This window comes from Nothoprocta perdicaria, unplaced genomic scaffold (genome assembly GCF_003342845.1).
Source record: "Nothoprocta perdicaria isolate Ctin4 unplaced genomic scaffold, notPer1 scaffold_275, whole genome shotgun sequence".
In the NCBI taxonomy this organism is placed as follows: Eukaryota; Metazoa; Chordata; class Aves; order Tinamiformes; family Tinamidae; genus Nothoprocta; species Nothoprocta perdicaria.
Window position 1 is genome coordinate 703637 of NW_020455505.1, and position 14766 is coordinate 718402.

Here is a 14766-nt window from a genome sequence, read left to right on the forward strand (position 1 = left end):
ATATTTGAACTTTAGTACTTTATACTAATACTTTTGTTTCTCTACAGATGGGAGGGAAGTCTTACCTGAAATATTTGCCAGCATTTACTGAGTAAGCCAGGCCATGCAAACACAGGAAGTTTTCTGACTGCAAAAGAGTTTAAAATCTCTCATAGAGCCACCAGGCCATTGGAAAGAGTGCTGCTTTGAGGCAAACGCTGTCAGCAGTCCTTTTGCAGGGCCAGGGGGGTTCAGAAATTTTGGGAATCTGTCCTTCTGTCCCACCTGTGAGAAACTTAATATCTAGCCCATGTTTGAGAGTTGTCCTCATTTTGAAGCCCCGTGAGGGCGCCTCCAAGACTGCCAGGGCAAATGCCTGCTTGTGTCTTCACATACCAGCAGGGAAGAACTCCAGGCCCACCCATCCTCTCATTACAATTCACTAATCGGAGACCGTGGGAAGGAAGAAGTCTATCTTCGGTGAGTCATGTTTCAGCAAGAAAGCTCTCTGCAAGAGGTAAGCCATGACCACATTTGTCAGGGGGGCTCTGCTTGTGGGAATTGCAAGTTCGATGAGCCAAAGAGTAATGGAAAGTGTCATTGCTCATTAGCCAGAACATAGATACATAAAACCTTTATTTTAGCACTGGATGTGAATCACAGGCTCTGATTTCATCTGCACACAGGTTTGTTTATCTCATATTTGGGAAGACTTAGCATCATCTTCGTGTTTTAGCAATGTTAGATTCTCCACCTCTATTCAATGAAATTTAACAGGGTAAGGGAGCTTGCAGAGAAACTTCTGTTTAGGATTATATCATGAAGAGAAATACCTCAAAAATAGGTAGGAAATGCCTTTACTAGAACTAATAATCAGGTTGCCCAAAGGTGCTTTGAGGCAGTGCTTATAAAAGCATCGCTTGGTTGCGTGCCATGCAGCCACCACCCTACAGAACAACAGAAACAAAGCTATGGTGAAGCATTGCAGTAGCTATAAGGAATGTTGCCGGTGTCTTTCATGCTTTGCATAAAATCAGCTGATCAGCTGTTCTTGTAGTAGTCTTGTTATTTATAGAATTAAGGAAAAAAAAGGGCAATTGAATTACTAGCATGTGTGCTTGAGTACCACTAAGATTAATGAACATCAGTGTGATAAATTATAGATATACTGACTACAGAATCACTGTGCAGAAAGAAAGGATACAGTGAAACTGTTGGTTTTGACATGGTGGGTGTCGTGCTTGCTATTCCTTGGCAAACAGCCACCCGCGACTGAACAGCCCTTACGGGAAGATTCAACAGGCTTTGTTACCAGTGGATAGCAATCTGAACATTTAAAAAACAAAAAAAGAAGAAAACCACTCTCAGTTCAACTGAACTAAATTTTGTCTGAGACTGATGCCTCCTGTGACACATTGCCATAGCAACAAGGAGGACTGTGCTAGAAAAGGTGCCGACTGCATTCTACCCTTCATCTTTGATGATGCTTAAACTACCACTTTTTTAGAAAAGCCAAAATTTGCTGTAAAAATAAGATGAGAGTGAGACAGGCAAAGAAAGGTTTGAATGGTGGGCGGGGGAGCTATCACGCTCAAGTCGCCAAGGCCAAGGTGTCTAGAGAGGCAGTGCTTGGCAGACCTGAGGGCAGGATAACCCGTGCCTCTGGCCCCAGCAGTCTGGTGCGCAGCCTCAGAAAGCTGTGGGGCAGTAACGGTAGCTCTCATGGCCTGAGAAAATTGGGATGTCAAAGTGTGTTGCAACAGTGATAGATCTCTTTGGGGAACCTGAGTTACTACGTCCTCCTGGACTGTACTGTAGCAGTTGCTCAGTTAGGTACCACACTGCATGGTGTCACGCCATGAAGCCAGAGACCAGCAAAGGCTGGGCCACAGGTGATGCACACATTGCTGGGACCAGTCAGTTGACGAGAGAAGGCTTCATTCCTACCTGCGTCTGTCCCAGGTGCCTAGGTTTCTTGGGAGTGAGTTCATGAGGCGGGTCGCCTGTCCCATCAGCTGCCATGCTCACTCATGTCCCAGCCAAGGCCAATAGGGAGGCCATTGCACAGAGCTCACTTTTGTAGCTGCTCTGGCTGGTCTAAAATGGATCTGGTCAGTCGGAAGTCTGGTCCAGATTATGGAGGCTGCACATTCTATTATGATACGTATTAAAAATGTCCACAAATCATTGTGACATCAAATCCTTTATAGTCCATGTGTTTCTTGGATGCTAATGCCAGTAATCTGCTACAGCTAATTTTATATTTTATTTGAAGACTATAAACGGTGAAATACTCTTTAAAAAACACCTCTGATGTAGGGTACCAAGTAAATATTTATGTTATTTCAGTGAAGCAATGCCTTATGATCAGACAACCCCACAAAAGCAGATAAACTCATCAAAAGAAACCACACCTGAAATGTGAACATAAAAAGCCTTCCTTCTGAGAAAGCCTGGTGCCCAGGTGATGCTGGGTTGTCTTCCTCAGAGAGGAATCATTTTCTAGTTTGCAGATGTTTCTAGATTATTAACAAGATGGGATATCTGGCCCATTCCTTTTTGGACGTTAGGAATTTGATGTCCATGGAAATACAGTACATTGTCATGTACAAACAAGAAGAAAGGCTGTATTTACTGATATCACTGTTAAAAAGAAGCCTGAGGATTTGGTCATAATCACCATACATGTTTAAACATGGAAATATTCTGCTGTTGTTTGGCACAAGCTTATTGTAAACCAAGTATTTTGTCTTGAAGGTTGCAGATTACAGTCTTTATATCTAAACATTCATTAGCAGCAGAAAGGAAAAGTTTGTTTTTTGTTAGTTATATTTCCTTTATTTTTGATGTACTATTTAAAAACATCAAATATTCCCAGCACCAAAACAACATTAAACTCTTGTAGAAAGTTCGTTGCTAATAGCCACAATGATTTTTTGTTGTTATTCATAATAACATAGTGGCCCATGGACATAGCTACATTTGGCTATTGAACTGTCTTTCTACAAACACATTGTGAGTCTAAACATGATCCCAGAAAAGTTACTGTCAAAAACTGCTATTGCCTGAAATAGCAGAAGACACGTCCTAGCCTGAGCATTTTTTCTCAGTTTTGATCTCTCTCTGAAAGAAAATAGATTTGGATTATGTTGGCCTGTCTTAAAAGCTCTAGATTTTCTACAACACCTTTTGGCTTTGTACTGAGGCCCATCATTTTTGGAAAAGATTGTGCCTGTGTTTGCAGACAGAATTTTAAAAAGTGTTCCTACAACATCATACACAATCCAGTTCATCCATTTAGGTAGCTCGAGGAGAAATGATTGCTATCAAACGTCTGGCCCCACTACTCCTTGTGTGGTGCAATGACTAGTCGGTCATTTTGTCCGAATCCATTCTGCATTTTTCTGTGATGTTATTGACGTTACAAGGGACAAAAGTTGCCCAGGTGGAGTTAGAGGAGAAGGGCTTTTGCACCAAAAAGGAGACAGGAAGGTGAATGTAAGTGAGGAGAATCTGCTCTTTATATGAGTCAGCTACAAAAATTTTTGCTTAGGAAGATGTCCATTGACTTCACTTGGCTTTAAAGGACTAAGTTTGCCTAAAGAAATTTAACATTACTTCAGGCAGAGTTCTTACCTACCACGCCAAATTTTTGTCTGGGAGATACTGAGAAAGAGTAGGTTGTTTCTTTGTTTTCTTCTCTTAAAGCATTCTGCTTATTTGTTAGGATGTACTACTGTCCAGTCTCAACCCCAATAATACCCCAGTGGGATTCAGCAAGATTTCAGCTGCTGCAGAACTGGGTGTGAAATTCAAGCCTGTACAGGAGGTCAAATTGCAGTCCCATCCTTCAAGGAGGAAGCAGGGATTTAAGCTATATGGCAGATGCCTGCAGTGCCTGTAGCTGAAGGGTACTGACAAGCCTTTTGCCTTCAGTTTTCAAATTGCTGCATAAATGGTTTTATCATTGCCTTTCCTGAGAGTCACACAGTTTCAAATTGTGCATACAGAGAAGGATCTAGCCCCTGACCCCTTTGCCAGAGTGCTTCTGGCTATTCCATTTGATGTATAGGGTTGCTGAGAGAAGATGAATCATGTTTTTAGTTTTGAGATGTAATAGCTAGTGGCAGAGAAATATCAGTAGGATGATTTTGAAAACAAAGGTACCAGGCAAGTTTTTCTCGCCAGTTGAGAACTCAATTGGAAAATCACCACCAGGGGAGAGACCCTGAGCCTTCTATCTGTACTTACCTTCAAAGCCAATCTTGCTTAAAAACAGTAGCAAAATTTATACCACATTTACAATTTTGTCTTTTGCCATGTTGGTGCTGGTGTACTTAAAAGAAGTCTACTGTCTTACAAACTCACCTCAGCAGGTGGGCTCAGCAAGATCTCTTCAGCTCATCTACAGGATCGTGTTGCTTCTAAAATCAAGAAACTTGTCTTGAAATGAAAAAAAAAATGATAACTTAGTGATAGTGGTGGTGAAGGCCATGACAACTGTTATTCCTGAAGTGGTTTTCCTGGTTGCCAGTCCTGCCTGAGACCCTACTGCTCTAGATTCTGTGTAAATGCACAATCATGTTCCATAAACATTGTGGGGCAATGAGCTCAAAACAATAAATTTCAGGAACTCAAGTATGAAATACAGGGCTTTTTTTTTTTTTTCCGTGAATCCTTACCTGCAGTAACTGCATAGTGCTTCTTCAAGTCAATGCAGAAGGAAGACTTTTAGAGTTATCCTACACCTAATTAGTGTGAGCAGAAATGATGTGCGTGTTTTGGGACAAGAGAAGTCAGTTTGCCAGGTGTGAGTTATTTCTATTCCTGGTCGGTCTAGATCTTGCTTCTGCTAGCGCTGGAGGATCACCCCTCTTTCAAACATATGTCCCTAACATTTGAGATTAGTACAGTACACAGGGTAACAGCTTGTAAGTCATGGTTAGCATTACTGCAGGTTTCCTAGTACATAACATACCCACTCATGACCGTGACACCTCGTTGTCTCTTGTTTGGCTTGTTAAGGAAACCAGCCACTATTTCTGGGGTCTCCAGTACGGGCCAGATCTTAAAACCTCTTTAAGATTTCAGCATTTTTCAAACCGTAGCCCTGATGTCAGAGAAAATTTCTAGCCTATTAATTTATCTATTATAATTAGCCTATTATTGATCTACCGATAAGATCCTTTCAAGATGAATTACTCGAGTGTGATTTGCTGCAATTTTTGAGAGGTGGTACAGAAGATGTTTTACAATGACACGTGTGCTCTGCCATAGATGTGGCAGGAGCTCCGTAACACTGTTAAGGGTACTAGGTCTGGTCGTGTGATACTGCTGTCTTCTCGCCACGTGGCCTTCAGGTGGCTCCTTTGTGAAGAGCAAGCGAGCTGCCTTCCCCGGCAGCACGTCTCCTCGCTACGAGCTTGGAACGCCCGCGCTGCAGGATGGAACAGCCAGTTCTAGCGGCTTCAAGCGCTAGCATTGCTATTCAGACTGCATTCTCCTCTGTTTTCCTTTATATAATAGACTTGGGAAAGGAATGCCATGGCTAGACTGCTTCAAGGGCGCTGTTTTATACTGATCCGAATGTCACAAGTTTACTGTGAAGAATTTACCCTAGTCAGTCCCTGAACCAGAGAATGCTACTGGCAGCACCCTAGATGTGCAGCGATACAGAGAGAGCGGCAGCCCACACAGCCATCTCTTTCCTTCAGTAAACTGTTGGGAGTAATATGTTAATCTTTTTACAAAAGAAACTATCCTCCTATGAGCGGCACAAGCTAAATGCACTGCTGTCAGTGCATTTCTGAGCTGTGACTTTTTCCATTCTTACAAGTCAGATGAAGTTCTTTTCACAATGAGGGAATCTTTCTCAGTGTAAAATATTTTGGCAGGCATGTAAGTGGCACATTTTGCTGCCGGCTATTGAACTACTCTCACGCTGATGGGGTGGGAGGAGTCAGTTGCGGTACAAAGTACCAAACCCTGTGTTCTTACCATAATAAACTGACTCTAATAAATCAGGTAAAGTCAGGTAATGATATTCTGCCCCCGCCCAATTCACTCTGGATTGGCAGTGGCTAGAGAATTTCTGATGTGGCAATGCTGTTAGGACCTGCTAGCCATCAGTACCTTTGCAAGTCACCCCAAAGGCTACTACAATGCCTTCAGGTTTTGCTCTGTTTCCTTGTTTATAAAAACATGTTCTTGGATTTCAAACATTTCAATGTCTACAGCCTAACATTCAAAGGAGAAATGTGTTGAAACACTCATCAATGATTGTTCACGTCCATCACTCACCACAGAGCTTACAAATGCTCCTTGTAATGCTAGGGAAAGGGGAAATGCAGGGAAAGAGATGTGTCTATTCACATGGAATCACAAATTTAAAACTAGGGTATTATTTGATTCGTTACAAAAGCATATAGAGATATGAAATTGTTTTCTGAAGTCGGTCAGGAAGATGAAATTCCATCTAGGCGTATAAGAAACAGGTCCAAATATGAGTTCACTGCAGCTACACTCTGTGTATCTTCAAAATACTTTAATCACAAATTATTCTGAAAGTGCAATTCGCTCTAGTTTAAATATTTTTATTCTTCTAAGGTTAAAAATTATATTATGTATTAACTAGCTAGTATTTTCACTTCTGTAGTATCTAAAAGCTCTGATCAGTATTCCAGTCTATTGAATATTTGAGATAGCAGTCAAGAAGTTGGCTCCTTCCACAAAGTGTTTGCAGTGTAAAGGTATCATAAGACCAAATTACTAAAATAGAGGAAGTACTAGAGAACGGTGATATAATTATAAGCAGAATGAAAAAGAGTAGTCACTGAATCCCAAAGGCTTAGCCACCACCTCTGAGTCTCCTGCTATCAAGTCTTTTCTATCAACTCTTTAATAATGCTATATAGATTCTGTTTAGTTTCAAGATCTGAGTGCAAAAGAGACAGGAGACGAAAGCATAACATCTACAACAGAACTCTCTACTTGGTACTCAGACTACTTTCATGTTTTAGCAACATCTTTCCAAAAATAATTTTTGGAGGACAGGCTAACTTTGAGGTAGAAAATTCTTATCATTTATGAATTACTACTTATGGAAATTCTAATAAATGTTCATCTCACTGGCTATATGAGAATCTTACATGGCAAGAGAGTAAAGCTTATCTTGAAGGAAAAGTCTGCTGATCTTGCAGCATTCATCCTCAGTAGATTTGTTAAAAACACAGAACTTCTGCATGATCAACTTTAATTTCATCATGTGAGTTTAGTTTCCAAGTTAATGTCGTTTTGGATGAGAACTATAGCACAAAAGGTCATCTGTAAATAAAACCCTACAAGTATCACAAATACACACATAGCAAGAGTTGGACCGCATGCAGAGACCATTTGCTGGGGTGTAAGTTTGGCCTCACTTTTGTTTTCAGTCTGAAGAGGCATGAACTGGAAACAGACCACAGAAATGAAAACAGATTCTTCTGCTATTGTATTTTTCTTCTATTTGCTCAATTTGCTCCATGATTTATATAGAAAATGCAATTTGGAAGATTTTATTGTTATTCTAGCAATAAGACCACACAGTGTTCTTTGACTCTCTTACACTGCATTGTATTATTTTGCAGCTTTCTCCATGCTGTTAGATGATAAATTGGGGCAGTGGGTAGAAAAACCTGGAATGAAACTAGATTTTCTGTTTCATGAGGTTTTCCAAATTTTAAAATGTTTTTGCTTACAAAGTGGAATAACCTTCAAAAATAGCAATTTCTTAAAAAAAAAAAAAAAGAATCTGAGGATAAAATTACTCAGGCTTCAGTTGGTACAAGTTCTCATTTGAGGTGCCCCTTCCCTCCCTTTAGCAAGAGTGGGAAGCTAGGTGCCTGACTTGTCTTCCTCAGTTAATTACCTAGGCTTTATGTAAGCTGAATCTGGGCCACAGACCAGAAATGATAGTATTCACCTTCTTCAAATAGCACTTTCCTTGATAAAGAGCAGAAAGTAATTGTTTAAGGAACCTGAAAATATATTTCTATTGACATCAAATCACTGGTCAGTTCTCCAGAGTAAAATCATGGCCTGTTTTCTAAAAGAACAACTAACCTGCACTATGATAAAACTGTGTCTGAAACTGTGTCAGGTTGTAGTCATCCTAAATCTGAACTCTACAGTGAAGATATTTACACCTCTGTTAATAGGTGTAAATAGGCAAGCTGCAAATTAGCAGATTTTGTGCCTTGCACATCTCTTCCTCACTGCTCTTCTCCCCTCACCCTGCCTCCGCCCCCAAAAAAGTACAGTATGAATTGAAGGTGAAGGGCAATGATATTTTTTTTCAGCTTAGAGATGCTTTTGAGACTCCCCACATCTGGATCTTGAGCTTGGAATAATGGTGTACATAATTCCATTTGGGTTAAGGTAAACCGAAAGAGGAGCAGAGGAAGGAGAGTTCTGGGATGAAAGGTCTTATTTAAAGTTTAAATAAGCAACAAGTATCCCCAAAGAATATGCATGTTTCATAGCAATGCTAAAAGTACTATAAATAAGACAACTCTGCTCCTTTGGCGGAATAGTGTGACCTTTACTTTGCAGCAACACAGAGCTGCTGCTTGAACCAGACTGTGTGTGTTGCTTAGCAATGGAGAAGGGTCAGCTGCTCTGTCCAGAAGGATAAAGCAAGGCTTTCTGTGCTCCTGTGCATTATCTCAAGAAGTGAGGAAGGAGAGAGTTGGAGATGTTTGGGCTTCTCTGTGAAAGAGAAAGTGCAGAGCAGAAATGAAGAGCGAGCAGTTTGGGAGCAAGAAGGCACAAGGGTGAAATCGCTATTCCATTGAAATTACAGTAGGCTTTTTTATCGACCTAAATGACACAAAGATCTGACCCTGGAAGTACTGCTGTGTTACAATAGGCATTTACTTCTGGATTTTCTCTAGCAGGAATTGAGGAAGGTGTTCTTCCTTTGGATAAGACATTCCAGACTTGCTGTTTTGTATGAATTCGTGAGATTTTTGTATAGCTTGTTCTGGCAATTATTCTAAGCCATGGACAAGCCAAAGATGGAGAGAGCAGTAAGGTTAGTGCAGCTAAGGTACAGGATTGTTACAAATAGTTTGGAGCATATTGGCTACTGTAACTGAGTCCTAATCTTGAACAGCCCTGCAAAGGTGCTGCTGCACACTCATTAGTTGCGTGCTTGTGCACCGAAACATGCAAGGAGTGGGATTATTTTAGGGATGAAGCTTGGTCAAAAACAACACCAACATTTGCATAAACGGTAGTATGGTTTCTTTGCCCTATGCAACCATTTTCACTTTATATGTTTATAACGTAAATGCTGACAACAAACTTAAGCACATTACAAATGGCTATATTTAATGGCCTGATTCTCTTTGTAATACTGTGAAAGAAATGCATTGCAGATATTGATTGCTAGCATAATTATGAGTCATTTCCTCCTTTGATACAGTGCGTGTACTGGTGAAGTTTAGGATGCCCGAGAGGCTGTTTTGGGTTGAAGAATGGAAATAGAAAGGGAATGTGCTTTGTATTATGGGAACGATTTTCATTCAGAAAACGTACCTTTACTGGATAGTTCTAGAGAAGAAAGGATTCACATGCTGTCTAATATGGAGCTGGAAGAATAATAATAAATAATAAGTAGTTAAATTAAGAGCAAAACCAGCTCTTTCATCAAGATCAGCGATACTACATCACAGCAGATACTATTGTAAGCTAACCCCATTTGCAAAATCACTGTGGTGAGCATGCTAGACAGGGAGCCTCGAGTCTCTCACGAGATCGGAGGGCTGCATAACACTACTCAGTCATTCTGCTGTCAGCCTCTTAATTACTGACATTACTGTAATAGAGCTTTTTGTCAAGTGGATGGGGGAGTGAGCAGGAAACAGTCTTTTGTTGTGCTTGAAAACAGTAGTATAGGATGAAATGAAAGATTGGCCTGTTGGTTAATACTTTAAACAGAGACTCAGGAGACTTGTTTGCAGTTCCCTAGTTGGCCACACGTTTCCTATATTGAAGTACAAGGTCACTTAATCTAATTTCGCAACTTGTTCAGCAAAGTTGACTTTCCTTCTGTCTCATCTCCTTAAAATGTATGCTGTCCTGGGAAAGGACTGTTTTCCATTATGCCTTTTAAATTACTCAGTGTAGTTTTCGTAAGTGGTCCACTAAAATAATAAGGAATTTAGGAAAGGTTTTTTCTTTTTTATGAGCAGTCCTCAGTAAGACAACAAATGTGCTGAAATACAAAGCAATAAAAAGGAAGATGTTGAATCACACTTGCTTGCCAATGCCGCTAATGGAGTACAGCGAAATCTAAACAAAGTATGTTGCTTTTAGACGTGGTAATTATACTCTTTGTAAGATTTATCGAAGTATCTTATGTCCCCTAGGGACAAACTGACTGAAAAAATTATTAAAGGGAAATGAAGGTTAATTTCTGATTTGGAAACATGTGCTTTTTGTCTCCAAGCAGTGCACATAAAATATTGCAAATAGTGTAGCAGTATTTCTTGTAGACCACAGACAAAAAGAGCAAACAGTATATATCATAGATTGTGCTATCCACCCCAGGGGGGGGATCATGTGTTAGCAAGATACACTGTTCTAAAGGGACATAGAGAGATTGATAGGTTTCAGAATAAATGGGAAAAAAAATATAATTTTTAGTCGAAACTTACAGTACCTTCCCATTGTGCTCTTGATTTGGCACATTGGTAAGATGGTAAACATATTCTTTTTGTAAGGAAACTCTTTTTTCCTCCATTTTTCTTAAAAAAAAAAAAAAAAAAAAAGTTGAGGAGGAACTTTTCATAAAACTATAAATGGAGGGTCTCAGATATTTCTGAGCAGTTTTGTGAAGACAGGAGATGCCTACAGATCTACTAGATCTTTGGGATTGTATAATGCTTTGAGGGGTCTGACCAGTATTTTGCATACATTTTTTACAATTTTGTAACCTCTGTCCTGAGGGAAAATGCCTTATCTTTGTCGTTAGAAATTCTTCAGTGTAGAAAACCAAAAGCCATCTCCGCGTAGGCTAGCAGGACCGTGCCCAGCGCAGCGTCTCTGCCCTCGTGTCCTGGGGGCGGATCCTGAGCACTAGCAGGAGCTGCTGCTATCGCCCGCGGTGGGCACAGCCGCTCTCCAGAGAGCAGGGCTGCCGTGCGGAGCGCGGGTGCAGGCATCGCACCGGCTGGCCTCACCTGCTCCCGCCCGTGTTATCTCTGTGGGCATGGAGCCGTCCTTGTCACCCAACTGCTGCCTCGGTGCTGAGGCTTCCCTCGGGCAAGGGGACTGGCACGTTGCCTAAGACATTGCCTAAATCCTATTTTGAAGGTGGTGTTAGTATTTGTTAGCCTAAGACCTTTTACCTATAGGTGTGGAGATGCAACTGCCACAGTTACTAATGTGCTTTATATGACAGAATATGCCCTGCAAAGGAATGAAGTGTCCGTTTACATCCAACCATTCAGTGATGACATTATTTAAAACCATGACAATTACGGATTGCAGACTTATGTTGCAAGAGGAGGAGTGATAAAAACTGAGAATGAAAGCAGCAATCATGGAGGGAAAACCCATTTGGGAAACACACAAGATGTGTTTAAAAAGTCACCTTCCTTGTCCAAGTCCACATAAACTCCAATGCTGTCTTCAGGGAGTTCCTTCAGTCAAAAATTCCAATCAGCCAGTATTTTAACAGTGAAGTTCTTCACCTTGTGTCAGGTTATGATTTCCTTTGCTCTCAAAAATCTGAGCCTTACTTATGTAACGTGTGATCATCCAATAATATCCAACAGAAACAAGGCAGACCAAGAAAAATGCAAGCTTCTCTTGCGTTAGTTCCTGCAAAGTATTAGCATACAAGCTGAAAACCAAATGGATTTCCTTAGCCACAGGTCCACTTGGAACCCTTCAACTTCATTCTCTCTGAGCTTCTCAGTGTTAGGGGGATTTAAAAGAATCTTTTGATAATTGTAGGAATAGGCTTTCTTTTATTTCTGTTTGCATCCAAACAGCTGAAAGAAACAGCAAAAACATAAAACTTGACTTTCCTTTATTGTATTGCCGCTGTAAAGGAGAAGAGTTCCTTGAATTCTAAGGTGCCCTTCTCATCTGAAACGGATTGAGGGTCACTCTTGTAGAAAGGAGGAAGAGGAGCAAAGACTTATAAAGAGACCATTTGATGCAGTACCATGAGTAACTCTTTCTCTATAAGGAAGGGAATGGAGGGAAAAAAAAAAAAAAAAAAAAGAGAATCTTCATTAAGAAGTTGCCAGGTAGGACTCATGGGTCATTTATGTTTCAGATCTGCTTCTACAAAAAAAATAAAACAGAAAAAAACTCCACCGTTTATCCTGGGTCTAAATGTGAAATAGAGCTCCATGTTAATAGAATGTGGTTTCTCATAGCTTTCATATGTGCTTGAACATTCCTGTCAGGCATATTTAGACTTTTTCAAATAAAAGCAGGTTGAGGGATGGATTTTCCAATTAAGACAACCATTTTGGTACTTGCTGCCAAGTTTTAGCCTCTTCAGTTGTGATTATGCATGTACTGTTTTGCACATGTTTTACTCCATATAATATGGTGTTTCTCCTAATTAGCGTTAGTACAAAGCAGAAGTAGGAGGTTTCTTCTTTTAAAACAGGTAGGTATTAGTGACGGCTATGTTATTATGAGTTTACAGGGACTGGGTGATGGATGCACTTCAAATGCTTTGGGCTAATTAGAATGTTCCAAGTTGAAACAAAATACTAGCGATGGCATGGGAAGAGTGTAAAATAATAGACAATTCATCCTGAAGCACTTTTTACATCCTGCTGCTTTTCTGTGATTCTGAGCAGCCCAGAGACGATTTCTGCCTTCTGAGCTAAAATGTGTTAACTGGATAGACGAGAATTTAAAGTATTAAAAAGGAGACGTTCACTGCACACTATAAGCCTAATGATTTTACATAAGGGAGTATATACAGTAGATTTCAAGTTTTCATTCCAGAGAATGAAGGTTTTGTTATTTCCAAACCCAAAATTCCATTGAAAATAACTGCCAGACTGTCTTCATGAAGTTTCTTTCCCTTCATATGTGCATGGATAAATTTATAACAGTCACATACAATTTCTTATCTCTCTGTGTGGAACCATGCAATGTTATTTAATTACCTACTTACACAGATGGGGCAAGCAAAACCCTGAGCAGGATAAATGTTGAAATATCTTTGGAGTTTGCTCCAGGTGCATAGATGACTTCTTTTATGTCAAGATTCTGAATATCTGGACTATAACCCCATGTCTGAAATTCTGATGACTTCATCTTCATTCTTGTGGTTGATGACATCAGCAGAACAACCTTGGAAGTTAGTCCTATAAATCGTGTTTGCTAGAGGAGGAAGGGGAGACATTATTTTTTTTCTTTAGACATTTTTGCTGAAAAGTCTTTGTTACAGCCAGAAGGATATTTGTAGGGAATATTTCTGGGTGTACTGCCTGTTTGCTGAGAGGAACAGTGTTTTGAGGTGCCTTTTGCCTAGTATTGTTATCCATCACTATAAATATCTATGGAGAGGAGAGCAATGCTGTGATGAAAGAGAAGACTGAAGAACATTTGCTCAGTGTACCAGTAATGCCTGCCCATATATTGTTCTCACAGAAAATCCACAAGAAATTCTTTGCAGATTACCTCTTCCTAATGGTGCAAGTATAAGGAACACGTTGAGAAACATGATTACTACTACTTTTTAGTGATGAGCAACATATCACATCTGTCATGATAGGAGTGGTTCTTACTGTCCTGTTTTATCAGGTTTGAATGTGGGGATTTGACCTCTGTAGCAATTCTAGATTTTAAAGTTTTCTTCACAAGGACTGAATATAAATCATCACAGTCTGTTCTGTTACTTCTTTCTAGTTTGACAGATGACGTCTTCTCTTGACCCTTCATGATGTTCTGCTGTCCCAGGGAAAGAATTTCCAGTACATCCTGTAATAACACTGCCTCAACCAACCAGTGAACAGCTATATCAAGGGAAGGGGTGTGCTACCTATAGAAAAGGTTATTTTGCAATGGTTTTGTGATGATGTAGTTATACCTGTTCTATGAAATGCCTGTCTAGCTATGATTCTGGTAACTTGTTCTCAAGTTGGCATGATGGTAGAAGTAGCATTATTGGACAGACACTACTGCTGCTGGTTTTAACTCTGGGAGAACTTTATCCAAATTTCCTGTTCACTTCCTGTCAAAGCACCCAACAAAGTCAACAGTTTAATCTTGCCTGCACAATTTGCCCTACGATTTTATAGATGAAGGAAAAAAATGCATATGGCCCATAAGACTACAATTTACAGATGTGGGGGAAAAAAAAGGAAAAAAATAGTTCAGATAATGTATTTATTTGAAGCGCCTCGTTCAGCTGTGATATTAAGCTTACTACCACCTCAGACCGGTCTGTTTTCCACTTTCCCTGTAAGGACCACAATTTTGTTTTTGGGATACTTAGCTGTTAAAAATATCAGGCAAGACCTTTGGTGGCTTTGCTCCGTGAAATCTTTTTAGAAGATGCTTCTATTTCCGGAAGTCCGCGGCAAGTGAAAGAGTGCCCCCTGCTTCTCCATTCTTCTGTTCCATCAGTGAGTTGGAGAAAGGTTGAGATGCCATTTCCATCGCTGACTTCCACGAGGCTGCTTCCCATTCATTCTTTGCTTATCCTGGGAAATAATAATATGCTATGCCATATAGTAAGGTGTTGCTCAATAGCAATAAAGATACACT

At 40.2% G+C, this 14766-nt stretch overlaps 1 long non-coding RNA gene across 1 annotated transcript; it reads left to right on the forward strand.

The window, feature by feature from the left end:
• Window positions 1-384: 384 nt before the first annotated feature.
• On the forward strand, window positions 385-14231 carry LOC112948710. Its single transcript, XR_003249684.1, has 2 exons — window positions 385-496; window positions 13906-14231. It is a non-coding gene; the product is annotated as an uncharacterized LOC112948710 (long non-coding RNA).
• Window positions 14232-14766: the final 535 nt, after the last annotated feature.